Consider the following 16,788-nt stretch of genomic DNA (forward strand, 5'->3'; position numbering starts at 1 on the left):
CCGTTTTAGTTTAGCCCTCACAGTAAAACCCTTCCCACACTCGTCACAGGTGTGTTTTTTCTCTCCCTTTCTTCTGTGAGGTTTGTCGGCCTCCTGAGAGCGCTGACTTCTGGCTCCATGTTGGTCCTGCAGTGACAGAGATACAAACAGAGGCAGTGAGTGAAATGCAGTCGTGGAACAAACTCAACCTTCAAACTCCATTAACACTAGTTTTAAACCTGAAGGTGGAGCGTGGCACCAAACACCTTAAAGGTCTCTTATCCCCACCTGCTGGTAGTTCTAACACATTACATCCAACCTGCTGTTAAAGATAATTCATGACTGTTCAAACACTAAACACGCACACACACACACACACACACACACACACACACACACACGTTATTTTATAATTTAGATTATTTTGTTGTTTCCTATTACATATTTCTATAATTTGTATAGATTTATACATAATTATTCAGTGATAATAAATCCTATGTTTGTTTATTCTAAAGGAACCCCGTTAGCTTCCACAACAGATGTTGCTCGTCTTCCGTCAAATACTCACATAAAATATTACACAATAAAGTGGATTCAAGATATCCACATAATTTCACTCTTACATCCACAGTGAGGTTTCACAATTGTTCAAATATAAGCAATCAATAATAATAATAATAATAATATCAATAACATTGAGGCACATTACACAAATTTCAAAAACAAATCATGTCTTACAATATTTACAACAACTAAAAGCTCTGTAAATCGGCTTTTAAGTGTTCATTGAAGTTTTGAATAATTCTCTAATTTTTTAAGGCAACTTATTCCACTTAAAAGTTGCTCTAAATGTAACAGTTTAACAAAACGTTACTTTTAACTCGAGCATTTACTAAATTGCAGCTTGTTGAAAACTGTGTAATATGATGATGTATTTCATCTGGATACTGCAGCTGAGCAGAATAAATGTGGTGTGTTTAACAGAATTGCTTTCTTTAGAACTACAAGTAAGCCATAGAATATTTTAGCCTGTACAGGAAGCCAAGAAAGGTTATTATGCATTTGATCAATATTAGTATAGTATGAACATCTTCACACTAATCTGGACGCCTTATTCTGGACTAACTGAAGTCTGTTAAGATCTGTCTTATTAGCTGCTGACCAAATGATTGAACAATACTCCAGATGAGACATTACTAGTGCATTAATGACATCTTTCATAATGAAGAAGTGATACACAAAGAGCATTTCATAGCCATAGCTATGCCTTGTCGGCAGAGTTATGTGACATTAGTGATGTTTGTACTTTCAGCGTTAACTTGGTTTTAAAGCCTTTAAAATATACGCCGTTCAATAGTCGACCTTCATCTGACAGAGAATGTGATGATTTTGTGGATAATTAAAGTCAGTCATATATCCACAAACACAACAAGCTGAAAGTCAGTGATGCTGCTCGGTTTGCAGTCCTGAACATCACGGCACAAGCAGGATTCACTGCACTGTTAATGTTAGCTGTGTTATATTGCTGCCTCTGTTCGGTGGTGTCAAGCCAAACGCACTTTAACGTGTATTTGAACGAGCTGACGGTTCACTCGTTAAGCTGAAAGAAAGATGCTTTAATCACAGCAGTCACACATGTGTCCACTGCACCATCTGGAACTCTTCTTGTTTACACTCGTAATAACACAAACACTAAATCCTGCTTCTCTGGTGCTGTTGTGTAGCAGTGTGTACACCTGAGACTGTCACCTGTCTGTCTGTCCTGCACTCTCTCTCTGTTTCTTTCTCTCTGATTGTGGAATAAAAGTATGAACATGTGTTTATAAGTTACACTTGTGTTTGAATCCTGCAGCTTATCACACATTTGATTTCCATGTGTGACGACTGCAAGTGTCCAGAGTGAGGACAGACTGAGGGAGCCACTGCTGCACATCATCTGTGAGGCTTTGCAGCCCTGATGATCCACCAGGACAAACTCAGCAGTGTGTGAGGAAGAGGAGGAGGAAGAGCCAGCAGCAGCTGACAGATGGAGAGAATAGACAGACTGTTCCCTGTTTGTGAAGGACTGCTAGGAAAGTTTAACATAACTGTCTGTGCTGAATCAGTCTTATTAGGTAATGTTCAAATAATGTGATCATCCCAGTGTTTCCAGTGTGGGAGAAAGTACTCAGAGTACTCAGGGCCTTCAAGTTACACACTATGAAAGGCAGCAACAAGTTTAATGTTCAGAAACCTAAAGTCTGTATCAGCAGCAGAATGGACCTAAAAATAAATGTTTGTTTCAGTTCTATGAAGCTTTGAGTATTTTGGATCAGTAGCTGCTGTGTTTGTTGCATCATATTGCTGTAACTGTTTATATGCTTTATATATTCTGAGCTAAGTTGATCTATAATCTTACATCATATTCTATAAGGATGTTATGTGTTTGTAGACTTTCTGCCCAGTTTGACCCATTTAGCAGAAGTCAGCCTGTTTAAGGCTCTGATATCTATTCTGTGTGACTTACAGCAGTTATGACATGGTCTGATTTTCTCACCCAATAAAGGAATATTTCATATATCAGTCTACTCTTCATTCTATCAGACACAGTTATCACAGCTCCTACATTTGCTTTTTACACATATATGTAAGCACTGAGCCAAATTTAGTACCAACATATTAAAAGAACAATATTTGTCTCTTATATATGATACATCTATATACACACTGTCACAGATACTTGTCTGTGAGTGAAGTGATTAATATAATAACTATAATATTGGCCATATTATATTTACATTACCACAGTGAGATGACTTTAGTCTCATGAACAACATCAGCTAATTGTTATTTACAGCTAATCTTAAACGACTGTTCAGCACAGAAATGAAGCCCAACAATCATGTTTCACAGTCCTGTGGTCTCAGCCTCAGATACTCATCAAATCACACAGAGCTCATGTAGAAACAAATGAACTAAATATGTTCTCCTTCATTTCTGTCAAACAAAGCTGTATGAAACGTTTCCAGCTGTTAGTATCATGGTTGCTAGGCAACCTGGGCAGCGCGACGGAGGCTAGACGTCCCATTTCACGAGCCTACGAGCCTCGCACTTCGGCCTTAGCGGTCTTTGAGTACGCGGCCCTTGAGGACTTTAAAGCTGCAGAACCTGAATCGGGATACAGCCATGATGATCTCCAGCCTCGTGCTCGCCAACATTCTCACCTGAGTTAAGAAGACGATCACTGAAATGGTCTCAGCAGGTCCTTTGATGACAGCAATGAAATGCAGTGGTAAGGCTTTTTGGGGATTAAGTTCGTTTTCATGGCAAAGAAGGACGATGCGGTTCATCTGATCACTCCTCATAACATTCTGGAGTGCAGGCAAAATGCTATTATAAAAACTTAAGCAGCAACTTCTCCAGGTTCCAATATTTATGCAATTCTCAAACCTTTTGGCCACGACTGTATAACCTCTTCTGAAGTTTAGTGGATATTATACATGGTTATGCTCAGGATGTGTCGGCCAGTTTCCACTGGAAACGCCTTTTGGTTAAACTGTCAGCGAGGAATTTGCATTTGCACTGTTACATTTTTATATAACTTTAATGCACATAAACAACAGCTGCTTGTTTCAGTGAAAATACATTGATGGGTTTTTAATAAGGTTGTGCAGCTGTAAAGTATTTTGTCTGGTGTCAATTCTATCGTCAGCTACATCGTTATGGCAAATGTTCAGATGTATATGGTGATAAATATCTTTGGTCATATGGTCGTGCTCTGTCTGTCACCTTCTGTGTTGAGCTCATTGTTTCCTCTGTAGTGGCTGAGCTGAGTCCAAGTAGCTGAAAATGTTCCTCTGCTGCTCCGTCAGACTCTCCTCCTCCTGCTGATCAGCTGGGACACAAAACAGATCTTTGTTAGGCTCCACACTGCACTGAAGAGTCAAAGTGTCTCATATGTTCATCTGACAAGTAAAAGAACACATGTTTGTTTCCCGAGGTGGGTAACTTGTTGGAAACAAACACAAAAGGTTTGAGCACTGATACCTGCCATTGCTGGCATTGAAAGATGCAACGCCAGCAATGTGGATTGTCAAGACTCAAACCAATCATCAGGCAAAAACAACAGAGATCAAATGTACCGCATTTTGATCCGGGACGTAATCTGCATGAAAACAAGCGCTCACTCTTCCTGCTCAACAAATGACAAGGGCGGAGCCTTATACCACGTGATACAGAAGCTGTGCCGTGTGATGCTAAAATTAGCAGGGAAAAAACCACGGAGAGCACGTCAGGGATGACGAGAAAGTGACAGGAGAAAATCCGTCCCGGTCAACCACCCAAACATCAATAACGGGAACCTTATACAGCGCTTCCCTATACACGTCGAACTCCCGCAGGCACAAAGACATTACGGAGGCTATCACTTATCACCTGACCAAAGATATGGCTCCATCAACACTGTGCAAAACGAGGGATTTAGGAAAACGATCAACACCCTAGACAAACGCTACACAGTGCCGTCCCGCAACTATTTTTCTATTGTTGCACTACCTGCTCTGTACACGCAGCGTCGAGCAACGGTGGAGACGGAATTTCAAGCAGGACAACATTTTGCTGCAACAACAAAACGTGAGACATTTGTTGTTTTATGTTTATTTATTGTTATGAGAGAATCATGATCTCAATTCTAAGCCAAAAAATCGTGATTCTCATTTTATGCAAAATCGTGCAGCCCTAACATTAACACAAAACTATTGTTTCACCAGAGAAACACACATGAAGAGAGAGAGAGAGACAATAACAGCTACCAAACAGTCGTCATAATTCGTCACACAATGAGAAAAGGACAAATCAACAAGTAACAATGACTAATTAATATTAAAATCTGTAACATAATGTATTGTTTGGAGTTTAGTCTGACTGGTTCAGGATGACCTGCCATTATCCAATCACACGTCTGCTTACCTGCATCTTTTCTCTTTTTTCTAACCTGAGCACCTGATGGCTTTGAACTTTTGTTGTCCATCTTCCATTGGATTGAATTTTGCGCTCCAGTACAAACACAAATCCCCCAACCTGAGGATCAGCACAATTAACCTAACAGCAGGCACGTGCAGAGGGCGGGGCTAGAGGGGCTTGAGCACCCGCCCCTTTCCTGATGGGTGCCCAAGGTGCCCTTTTGTTGAGGCAACTTTAAAAAAAAAAGATTATTATTTTTTTTATGTGTGTGTGGGTGCGGAGTCCTGTCTGTGCCCCTAAAACAATAATATTTAACTATTAATCACAGTTTTGCTAAATAAAAGGATCTGGCTTGCATCAGTCACATGATCACATTTAACCAATGATCGCCCTTGACAGCAGAACGCGCTGGTTACGAGCCGGGAACGAGCTCACAAAGAGCACGCGCATTTGTTGCGGTCCGGAGCTGTAGGAGAAACACAAGTTAACTCAGAGACACAGACTGATGCCACACAACCAGTAAGTAGGTGCACAGCGTGCACTGTAGTGTGTAGCACCCAGGAGTATTAGCTTATTACGTACACGTTGGTAAGCTGTCTTGTTGCTACTGACGAACTGAAACAAACGAGCGTGCTGTGTGTGCAACAGCGCGACAAACATTACCTGTGCTTTTATTAACTGCACAGGTTAATAACAAGTACAGCGTAACTAGCATGACGGAGTTTATATACTGCTGGGCGGGTGCTATGAAGTTACTGATAGTAAATTTTATTTTATGCTTAAGGTTAGTTTCTCAAATTTCTCAAAATCTTAACAAATTGTGCCAATCCTTACATGTTGCACCAGCTGATTTATCATCAAAAGTGGAGAAGTCTGTGACAGAGGAGACAGAAGAGCAGCAGAGAGAGATGGAAGAGCAAGAGAGAGAGAGAGATGGAAGAGCAAGAGAGAGAGAGAGATGGAAGAGCAAGAGAGCGAGAGAGATGGAAGAGCAAGAGAGAGAGATGGAAGAGCAAGAGAGAGAGAGATGGAAGAGCAAGAGAGCGAGAGATGGAAGAGCAAGAGAGAGAGATGGAAGAGCAAGAGAGAGAGAGATGGAAGAGCAAGAGAGAGAGAGATGGAAGAGCAAGAGAGAGAGATGGAAGAGCAAGAGAGAGAGATGGAAGAGCAAGAGAGAGAGATGGAAGAGCAAGAGAGAGAGATGGAAGAGCAAGAGAGAGAGATGGAAGAGCAAGAGAGAGAGATGGAAGAGCAAGAGAGAGAGATGGAAGTGCAAGAGAGAGAGATGGAAGTGCAAGAGAGAGAGATGGAAGTGCAAGAGAGAGAGATGGAAGAGCAAGAGAGTGAGATGGAAGAGCAAGAGAGAGAGATGGAAGTGCAAGAGAGAGAGATGGAAGTGCAAGAGAGAGAGATGGAAGAGCAAGAGAGAGAGATGGAAGAGCAAGAGAGAGAGATGGAAGAGCAAGAGAGAGAGAGAGATGGAAGAGCAAGAGAGAGAGAGAGATGGAAGAGCAAGAGAGCGAGAGAGATGGAAGAGCAAGAGAGAGAGATGGAAGAGCAAGAGAGAGAGAGATGGAAGAGCAAGAGAGAGAGATGGAAGAGCAAGAGAGAGAGAGATGGAAGAGCAAGAGAGAGAGAGATGGAAGAGCAAGAGAGAGAGATGGAAGAGCAAGAGAGAGAGAGATGGAAGAGCAAGAGAGCGAGAGATGGAAGAGCAAGAGAGAGAGATGGAAGAGCAAGAGAGAGAGAGATGGAAGAGCAAGAGAGAGAGAGATGGAAGAGCAGGAGAGAGAGAGATGGAAGAGCAAGAGAGAGAGATGGAAGAGCAAGAGAGAGAGATGGAAGAGCAAGAGAGAGAGATGGAAGAGCAAGAGAGAGAGATGGAAGTGCAAGAGAGAGAGATGGAAGAGCAAGAGAGAGAGATGGAAGAGCAAGAGAGAGAGATGGAAGAGCAAGAGAGAGAGATGGAAGAGCAAGAGAGAGAGATGGAAGAGCAAGAGAGAGAGATGGAAGTGCAAGAGAGAGAGATGGAAGTGCAAGAGAGAGAGATGGAAGTGCAAGAGAGAGAGATGGAAGAGCAAGAGAGTGAGATGGAAGAGCAAGAGAGAGAGATGGAAGTGCAAGAGAGAGAGATGGAAGTGCAAGAGAGAGAGATGGAAGAGCAAGAGAGAGAGATGGAAGAGCAAGAGAGAGAGATGGAAGAGCAAGAGAGAGAGATGGAAGAGCAAGAGAGAGAGACGGAAGAGCAAGAGAGAGAGACGGAAGAGCAAGAGAGAGAGACGGAAGAGCAAGAGAGAGAGACGGAAGAGCAAGAGAGAGAGACGGAAGAGCAAGAGAGAGAGACGGAAGAGCAAGAGAGAGAGACGGAAGAGCAAGAGAGAGAGATGGAAGTGCAAGAGAGAGAGATGGAAGAGCAAGAGAGAGAGATGGAAGAGCAAGAGAGAGAGATGGAAGTGCAAGAGAGAGAGATGGAAGTGCAAGAGAGAGAGATGGAAGTGCAAGAGAGAGAGATGGAAGAGCAAGAGAGTGAGATGGAAGAGCAAGAGAGAGAGATGGAAGTGCAAGAGAGAGAGATGGAAGTGCAAGAGAGAGAGATGGAAGAGCAAGAGAGAGAGATGGAAGAGCAAGAGAGAGAGATGGAAGAGCAAGAGAGAGAGAGATGGAAGTGCAAGAGAGAGAGATGGAAGAGCAAGAGAGAGAGATGGAAGTGCAAGAGAGAGAGATGGAAGAGCAAGAGAGAGATGGAAGAGCAAGAGAGAGAGATGGAAGTGCAAGAGAGAGAGATGGAAGAGCAAGAGAGAGAGATGGAAGAGCAAGAGAGAGAGATGGAAGTGCAAGAGAGAGAGATGGAAGTGCAAGAGAGAGAGATGGAAGTGCAAGAGAGAGAGATGGAAGAGCAAGAGAGTGAGATGGAAGAGCAAGAGAGAGAGATGGAAGTGCAAGAGAGAGAGATGGAAGTGCAAGAGAGAGAGATGGAAGAGCAAGAGAGAGAGATGGAAGAGCAAGAGAGAGAGATGGAAGAGCAAGAGAGAGAGAGATGGAAGTGCAAGAGAGAGAGATGGAAGAGCAAGAGAGAGAGATGGAAGTGCAAGAGAGAGAGATGGAAGAGCAAGAGAGAGAGATGGAAGAGCAGGAGAGAGAGAGATGGAAGAGCAAGAGAGAGAGATGGAAGTGCAAGAGAGAGAGATGGAAGAGCAAGAGAGAGAGATGGAAGAGCAAGAGAGAGAGATGGAAGTGCAAGAGAGAGAGATGGAAGAGCAAGAGAGAGAGATGGAAGAGCAAGAGAGAGAGATGGAAGTGCAAGAGAGAGAGATGGAAGTGCAAGAGAGAGAGATGGAAGTGCAAGAGAGAGAGATGGAAGAGCAAGAGAGTGAGATGGAAGAGCAAGAGAGAGAGATGGAAGTGCAAGAGAGAGAGATGGAAGTGCAAGAGAGAGAGATGGAAGAGCAAGAGAGAGAGATGGAAGAGCAAGAGAGAGAGACGGAAGAGCAAGAGAGAGAGACGGAAGAGCAAGAGAGAGAGATGGAAGAGCAAGAGAGAGAGACAGAAGAGCAAGAGAGAGAGACGGAAGAGCAAGAGAGAGAGACGGAAGAGCAAGAGAGAGAGATGGAAGAGCAAGAGAGAGAGACGGAAGAGCAAGAGAGAGAGATGGAAGAGCAAGAGAGAGAGACAGAAGAGCAAGAGAGAGAGACAGAAGAGCAAGAGAGAGAGACAGAAGAGCAAGAGAGAGAGATGGAAGAGCAAGAGAGAGAGACGGAAGAGCAAGAGAGAGAGACGGAAGAGCAAGAGAGAGAGACAGAAGAGCAAGAGAGAGAGACGGAAGAGCAAGAGAGAGAGATGGAAGAGCAAGAGAGAGAGATGGAAGTGCAAGAGAGAGAGACGGAAGTGCAAGAGAGAGAGACGGAAGAGCAAGAGAGAGAGATGGAAGAGCAAGAGAGAGAGATGGAAGAGCAGGAGAGAGAGATGGAAGAGCAAGAGAGAGAGATGGAAGAGCAAGAGAGAGAGATGGAAGAGCAAGAGAGAGAGAGCCAGGGCATCGATTACTTTGCTCGCCCTGAACCTGCCATATTACAGGCCTTCTTAGATTACCACCCACAGCAGAACAGTAGCAGTGCAGTTGTGATGAGGGTGTTCAGCTGTAAAGATGGCACCAACAGGAAGTGGCTTACTTATTGCAAAGAACGCCATTTATTGTTCTGCTTTGTGTGTCTGGCATTTGCAAGGCTGACTGACACCAGCACATTTATAACAGGCATGAGTGACTGGCGACATATACATCTGCGCACAGAGGAGCATGAAAAGAGCAACACACACCAGACCTGTGCTGAAGCTTTTTTCTTAAGGTGCTCAAAAGGCAACATCAGGAGCTTGTTTGCTGGCAGTCAGTTGTCAGCTCACAGAGCACAAGTGAAAAAGAGACGGCAAGTTTTAGAGCGTATAGTGGATGTGATCAAAGTACTTGGGAAGAGGGGACTCAGCTATAGGCATGTGGAGAATGAGGCTGCATACACTTTAGGTGATAACACCATCGATCATGGTAACTTTCTGGAACTGATTGTGTTATTAGGCAAGTATGATATGTGCCTTGGAGAACATTTGAATGACTGCATTGAAAAAAGCAAGAAGTTGCATCAGACCAGTGGATCAAGAGGTAGAGGATCTCTCATCACCCTACTCTCCAAAACAACTGTCAACTCAGTGATTGATGCACTTGGCCATCTCCTTCAAGAGAGCATCGCCAGTGATGTCCAGAAAGCTGGGATGTTTTCTGTTCAGCTAGACACAACCCAAGACATCACAGGTTATGATCAGTGTTCAGTAATCATCAGGTATGTTACTGAGTCTGTGCAGGAGAGGCTTGTCTCCATAGTGAGGTGCGAAGCATCCACGGGGCAGTACTTTGTAAACTTGCTTTCCGGAGTTTTAGAGCATCTGAATCTAGACAAGGCCATGTGCATTGGGAATGCAACAGATGGTGCTTCAAATATGCAGGGCCAGTACAAAGGCTTTTCAGCACTTATGACTGCCCAGTCTCCAACTCATGTGCATGTGTGGTGCTATGCACACATACTTAATCTTGTGATTGCTGACACAACACAAAGTGTCATTGAAAGTGGATCACTCTTTAATTTACTTAATGACATAGCTGTGTTCATCAAGGAGTCCTATCACAGGCTTAATCTGTGGGAGAAACAAACCGAAAACACAAGACACAGATGCCTCAGTCCAATAGGTGAGACACGGTGGTGGGCCAAGCATGATGCCCTCCAGAAAATCTTTGGACATTTTGGAAAACCAGATGATGGCCTCTTCGTTGATGTAGTGCTGACGATGGAAGCCATTGAAAAGAGGGAAAAAGAAAAGCCAGCTGTTCGTGCCAAAGCACGAGGCTTTAAAGAGTGTCTCTTGAAGCATGAAACTGTGTTAACAGCACAGATATTTCTTAGAGTGTTTGAGCAAACAACTCCTCTGTCAAAGTACCTCCAGTCAAAGGGGATGGACATTCTCTCTGCCCATCATATGGTGACTGCCACACAAGATGGCCTCAAAAGTATTGCCAGGGACTTTCCAACTGTGAAGACAGCTGCAGACACATTTGTGAAACAGACAAATCAAAAACTAGAGGAGAGGGTGAACAACACAGACATGGAAGTGGAGGCTGAACTACCTAAAAAGAGAGCCAAAAGGAGAAAAGGCATGGCCGGAGAGATGCCTGAAGATGAGTTGCAAATCAATGCTGAGAAATCATATGAGGTGAAAGTGCACAACATCATCCTGGACACAGTTATTGAAGCAATCCACAGACGATTTGTCATACATGGCCCTCTTCTTGCCGATTTGGCATGGTTGGACCCCAGGAAGTTTAGCCAGGTCAGAACAGTTTCTCTTCCAAGTAATGCATTTCAGAACCTCAGCGCCTGTCTACTTAAATTTGACAGCAGGGCTACAGTTAATAACCTTCAGTCAGAACTGAAACGTTTTGCTGAACAGTGGGAAAGGCTTAAGACATCACATGTAGATGAGTACACGACCAGAACAGCAAAGGACAGATCTGAAGAATGGGACGAAGAAAGTGAAATTGTGACCGAAAGCTGTGGTTCTTGCAAAAATTGCCCACTGTGCTGCTATCAAATACTCAGGCGGTTCAACATGCTGTCTGATGCCTATCGTCTCCTTGGGCTGGCATACAAGTACCTGCTGACCCTCTCCCTCACTCAGGTTGCCTGTGAAAGAACGTTCTCTACACTCAAGTTCATTAAAAGCAGACTCCGAAGCAGCCTGTCTGCAAACAAGCTGGAGATGTTTATGCTGATGGCCACTGAAAAGGACATTCTCATGTCATTGGACTCTGACATGGTCATTGACAGGGTAGCTGAGAAGAGTGACCTGCTGAGAAAGCTCCTTTTGTAACCTGGTGAGGTGAAATAAAAATGAGCAAAACATTCCTAATTATCTATTGTTAATATTAAATTCAGCTTTATTGTTATTGCCTAAACGAATACGTTTAGTATCTACCTTCACTTCAAACAAGTCAAGTGATTGGTAAATGCTTAGAATTTGTCCATCTTAATAGATAGAATAAATATGAGATTGGAGTATTAGGCATTTATAAACATATATTCTTACAGTCTTAATCTGTCATTGTTTCATTTCAGATGCTGTCAGTCATTTTAGGAGGACTGAAGTGTGTTCATTTTAAGTAAGTACTATATGGAATATGATTCAACCATTTTTCTAGAGTAAGCATACCAGTACTGTCATCGTCTGAAAAAATCTATTAAGTACAATTCTTTCTCAACCTTCACTGTCTGTCCTTTCACTTCATAAAGGTTTCCATGTCTTAAGATATGTTCAGTGTTGCTGCTGTGGAAGTGTTGTAGGTGACCTTTTATTGGTGAGTGAATAGTCTTTGGTGATACAATTCAATCATAATCTGTCCTTTATAGATTTTAATATTCATCTAATCTTTATTCCTTTCTGTCCTGTTTGTCAGGGTCTGATCATACATTGTTTGTTTAAGAGGTTCGAGACCATTCAACTTTTTAAGTTCATCAACGTAAGTACTAGTGTATATGATTTCTCTAATTCCTTTCTGGAATAAAGATGCCAGTACTGTGATCATCTGAGCAAGTCCATCAATTGCCATTCACAGTTCTTTGTCCTTTCACTTGTGTCCTGTTTTTCAGGGTCCCATATAATTTCTTCAGAAGTAAGTACTGTATATGATGCCAGTATTTTCCCATATTTTCTAGATACTGTATTAGTACTGTGTGTAAAATGCCATCAAAAACTCAATTAAGTGTTATTCTTATTCTTCTTTCTCACCTTTCTTTCTCTGTCTCCTTTCATATTTAAAGGTTGCTGTGTTAACAAAATATATTGTGCTACCATGCTGTTTTCTATTGTTTTGGTAAATAAATACTTTATGAAAATATCCCTAAATCTGTCATTTATTAATTTTAATATTAATTAATGATCATGTCTCACCTCTAGTGTTCTTGGTCTTAATTTCAGGTTTCTACCATGTGTTGTAGATAGTTCAGGAGGTTAACTCTACCAAGCAGTCTTTTTGTTTCCGCTATGTACTGTTTAAAATCCCGAATAGGGAGAATGGTGTAGGTTTAACTTTATTAGATTGATACATATATACCAACAAGGCAGTGTACATCAAAGCAGTTGTTTTCATGCAAAGGCTTTATGGTTTTTCCTATAGCGATTGACAGACCACGTGACTTTGCGCATTGCATGCCGGGAACTCCTGGCAAAACAATCCAAGTACCGCATCAAATACAAGCATTTGCAATTGCAGCACCGCAAAACGTTCATTCTCCGGTTCCAATACCTTCTTGTTTTTTCTTTGCCGCACAAAAAAGGTATGTACAAAACGACGGAGAACAATGCCGGTCCGTACAAAGACAGACTCAACGAAAAGACAAAGAAAAGATACGAGGAAAAATCAAAGGAGTGAAAGGGTCAGACCCTTACGAGCACACAGAGGGACAAAAGACGTTAGCGTGCTGCCCAACTTTCACCACGCTCAGATTTATAATTATACGCTTCTTGGAGTGAGTGCATACACTCATGAAGTTTAGTAACTTCAGCTCACTGCAACAAGCCCAGGTACAGTTTACCGACGGATGGGTGCAGGACCTTGAAATGCACCGAAAGACCATCGTACGAACAAAGGTAAGTTTACCTTTGTTCGTCTCACAAATCGTCTTCATAAATACACATTCGTTAACCGTGTATTAATATAACCTTTGAGCTCAACGGTAATTAATTAGTAGTTGAAAAATAATTGTAATATTTGAGCCATTTCTGCTGTCCAACTACTTCTTAAAAAATACATTTTTAATGTTAATTCGATTTTTTTTACGGCATAAATAAAGGTTATATAAAAGTCACTGCCACAGACTGATTGCGGCTTCTACCTTGTTACACTAATGTTGTTTGTAGCTCAGTATGACTTTATGTCATCCATGAGGGATGCATTTGACATATGTTTCACATATTATAGCCCAACAAGTTATTTATAGCAATTTAAATACGAGCAATCAGTTTCTTTGCAAATACCGGAAATCAGTTTTTGGCAGACAATCACTTTTTGGCACAACACCGGCTATTGCAGTTAATAATACAGCAGCTTCTTGCCATTTTTTGTGTTTCTTTTTATCGCTGTGTAACTGAGTTCAATTGAAAGCCTGTATGCGCTAGTACCGCTTGCCAAAAGTTCCCAGAATCCTTTGCGGTTTTATCCATGAATGACGTCACATTTTTGGTGGGCCGGTCTCCAGTCAAAATGCCCGGGCCGATTTTTTGTCCCAGTCCAGCCCTGCCTGCCCTCCAGCACTATCCACAGCAACCCCTCAACAGCAACATTGTACCCATCAGGTAAAGCATCGGCTACGTTTGCTTTGCCTTGTTGCCCATATTAGATTCTTGATGAAAGTGTGTTGTTGTTATTCAGCCTGGTTCAATGTAGAGATGGACCGATCCGATATTACGTATCGGTATCGGTCCGATACTGACCTAAATTACTGGATCGGATATCGGAGAAAAATAAAAAATGTAATCCGATCCATTAAATATCACGAAAGCACCTCACAAAACTTGCAACACGCCGTAACTCACCTCAGAAAGTTAGCACGTCGGAGCAGTAGGCATCACGTGATAGAGCAGCTGTGGCATGCGGGACCTGTCGGTGGTCTGGATAGCATTTGGAGCTTCGCTAGCAACCCAGCATTTCATCTCCGACAAAGTTATCCCCGAGAGAAGTACAGCAAGTGTGTAAGTCCATCTCTGAATGTTTGTAAAGCATTCCTGCGTTAAGCTTAACAAGCGACTGCCTCTCGCTTAATGATCAGCTGATCGGCTTTTCTGTCGCGAGTCCGTCTCTCTGGTTTGTTTTTGGCCCACTTTGCACCAGAAAGAGGAAACCAGCGGCTGAACAAAAGCAGCACGTTTAAGCTTGATCAGCTGTTGTTAGAATGTATTTAATATTACTTTCTACACCAGGATCTTTTTCTACATAGCTGACGCTGGTAACTGTGCAGGGGCGGATCTAGCAAAGTTTAGCCAGGGGGGCCGATAGGGCATTAACGGGGAAAAGGGGGCACAAAGACATACTTTTCTTTCTTATTCTCATTTAAAATGTCTAGCTTTTAATAAATAATTATCTGACACCCAAAGTTTTAATTTGATGTAAAATGAATAGAAGTCAATTACTGTATATAGTGACTATTAAGTCTAATATATACCCTAGTAAGCTATAGTACTTTTTCCTTTGGGAAGGTACCATCTGTGCAGTCTGCAATTTTGTTGAAGAAAGATGTTGAATCTATTTAATATTTCTTGAAAAATAATTGATTTCTGTGCATTTTTTTTTCACACTGCATCAAATTAAGGTTGATTACGTTGATTAAGCATCATGAGGTGGAGCGTGAGGGGTGGTTCCCTATTTTTTATTTATTTATTTTTGTTGTTGCTGGGAGTTGGAACCCTATTAGTTAGGTTGCTTAATATTTACGCTAAGTACTCTTTAAAATACCAGAATAGGGAGGATGGTGTAGGTCTAAGTTTATTAGATTGATCAGTATTGCTGAACTATAAATATTTTTTTTTTTGCATATAGGTATAACAGAATAGCTTTAGTGTAGTTGTTGTTTTAAACTTGAGTATGAACTTATACAAAATGCAGCAAGATATTTTTAAAAAAACAGTTTTGTTGATTAAAAAACACTATATCGGATTCATATCGGTATCGGCAGATATCCAAATTTATGATATCGGTATCGGTATCGGACATAAAAAAGTGGTATCGTGCCATCTCTAGTTCAATGTGCCCCTTTTTAACTTTGAGCACCCGCCCCTTTAAACCTCTCTGCACGGCCCTGCCTAACAGACCTACACCTTAATTCACAGATTCACTTTGTCTAAGGTTGATTTCTGGGATTTCACACAACCCAGGATTCAGATCGTGAATCCATGATGGGCTTGGATTTACATCATTATAAATGAAATGTGCTCTACTTGGAAGCAGCCGGCCCCGCCCCTTTTGACGGGTTGTGTGAGACTTTAAATCATCAAACTGTAAATTATAAATTTAAATTGTTATTGATCCTTTACCTCGAGTCCTAAAGTGTAGATTTATTTTCTTACTCTTCTTATATTTATTGTTTGTTTACTTGCACCGCTGTAACTGCAGCCTCGTCGTCTCGTCTCTCTATATGCTGGACTGTCTGTAGCGGAGATGACAATAAAGTTTACTTTGACTTCAGCAGCGCGCAGGCGCACCGAGGGCTCTCGCGCTCACTTTATAGAATGTAGAAAAAACATGGGTGCAGATTATAAGTCTGTATCATAATATCTGTTTGTTGTTTTTATTTTGTTTTGCGAGTTGGTTATTAGATGCCGCTCCAGCCAGCCAGAGACTCCCCGCCGCCCCGCCCTCTCCTCCCTGTGCCGCCAGCAGCAGGCGCACCTCGCAAACGGAGGGCGCCCTTACTCCCAGCAAATGGCTGATAGAAAACCGATCGGTGCCTACGAATTTCCCAATATGCGCTGGCATGACGTCGGGGAAGCATGGGTACGACCGATTATTTTATTTTTTTCTTGCCCGTGATGCCCCCCCCACCACGATGCATTCTATTGGTTTGCACACTTACACACACCCAGCTGTGGTTTCCTGTTTTGCTGGACTCTGGAGAGCCCCGCCTTTAACGCTCTTCTCTCACAGAGAGCAACAGAAAACTTGGAAAAACTCCAGATTGACTGAACTCAGTTCAAAGTTACCTTGACACCTTTAGATGTGAGACGTAGTGATGGTCCGCTTGAAGCTGACGCTCCGGTGCGTGTGTCAGAAAGATCAACGCGCTGCTTCAGAAGCACCGTGTCGAGGCTTGATTCGTTTGGCCAGAGTCACGTGATCAGTGACGTCTGAAGCTTCGTTTAGAACGTACCTTTTTTAAATCGAACTTTATTGAAACACAATGAGTATACAACATACAAACAGATGAAGTTTACAAAAGAACAGAACATGAACATACAGAACCAGGAGTAAAAAAATGATGATATGAGTAGGCGAAAAAAATCAACATATAAATATTGTTCTGAGAGGCTTTTTGTTGGTTGAGTCTGAAATTGATTGTATGTACAATTCATATCCTTATAAAAAGGCAGAAATATGGTGTTTTATTAATAAACTTACATTTATGGATATAAAATAGCTAAAAGTATTAACAAATTTTTTATAAAAAACATTTATCATTCTTCCTGGGGAACTTAAAGAAAAAGAATAAAACATTTTCCCATCGTAAAGAAAACTCCCTTAAAATATGGACAATAACAAAACTGCTAAATTCTTCCAGA

General features: G+C 42.0%; 1 long non-coding RNA gene across 1 annotated transcript; it reads right to left on the minus strand.

The window, feature by feature from the left end:
- Nucleotides 1–13: 13 nt before the first annotated feature.
- On the minus strand, nucleotides 14–16,427 carry LOC146576952 (uncharacterized). The gene is made up of 3 exons (XR_014891383.1): nucleotides 16,213–16,427; nucleotides 3,748–3,853; nucleotides 14–126 (listed from the first exon to the last, which is right to left on the minus strand). It is a non-coding gene; the product is annotated as an uncharacterized LOC146576952 (long non-coding RNA).
- Between the last annotated feature and the right edge of the window lie 361 nt (nucleotides 16,428–16,788).

This window comes from Mchenga conophoros, linkage group LG3, assembly GCF_057382185.1.
Source record: "Mchenga conophoros isolate Kocher_MC1m ecotype Shallow Benthic linkage group LG3, M_conophoros_male_GT1.1, whole genome shotgun sequence".
NCBI classification, from domain to species: Eukaryota; Metazoa; Chordata; class Actinopteri; order Cichliformes; family Cichlidae; genus Mchenga; species Mchenga conophoros.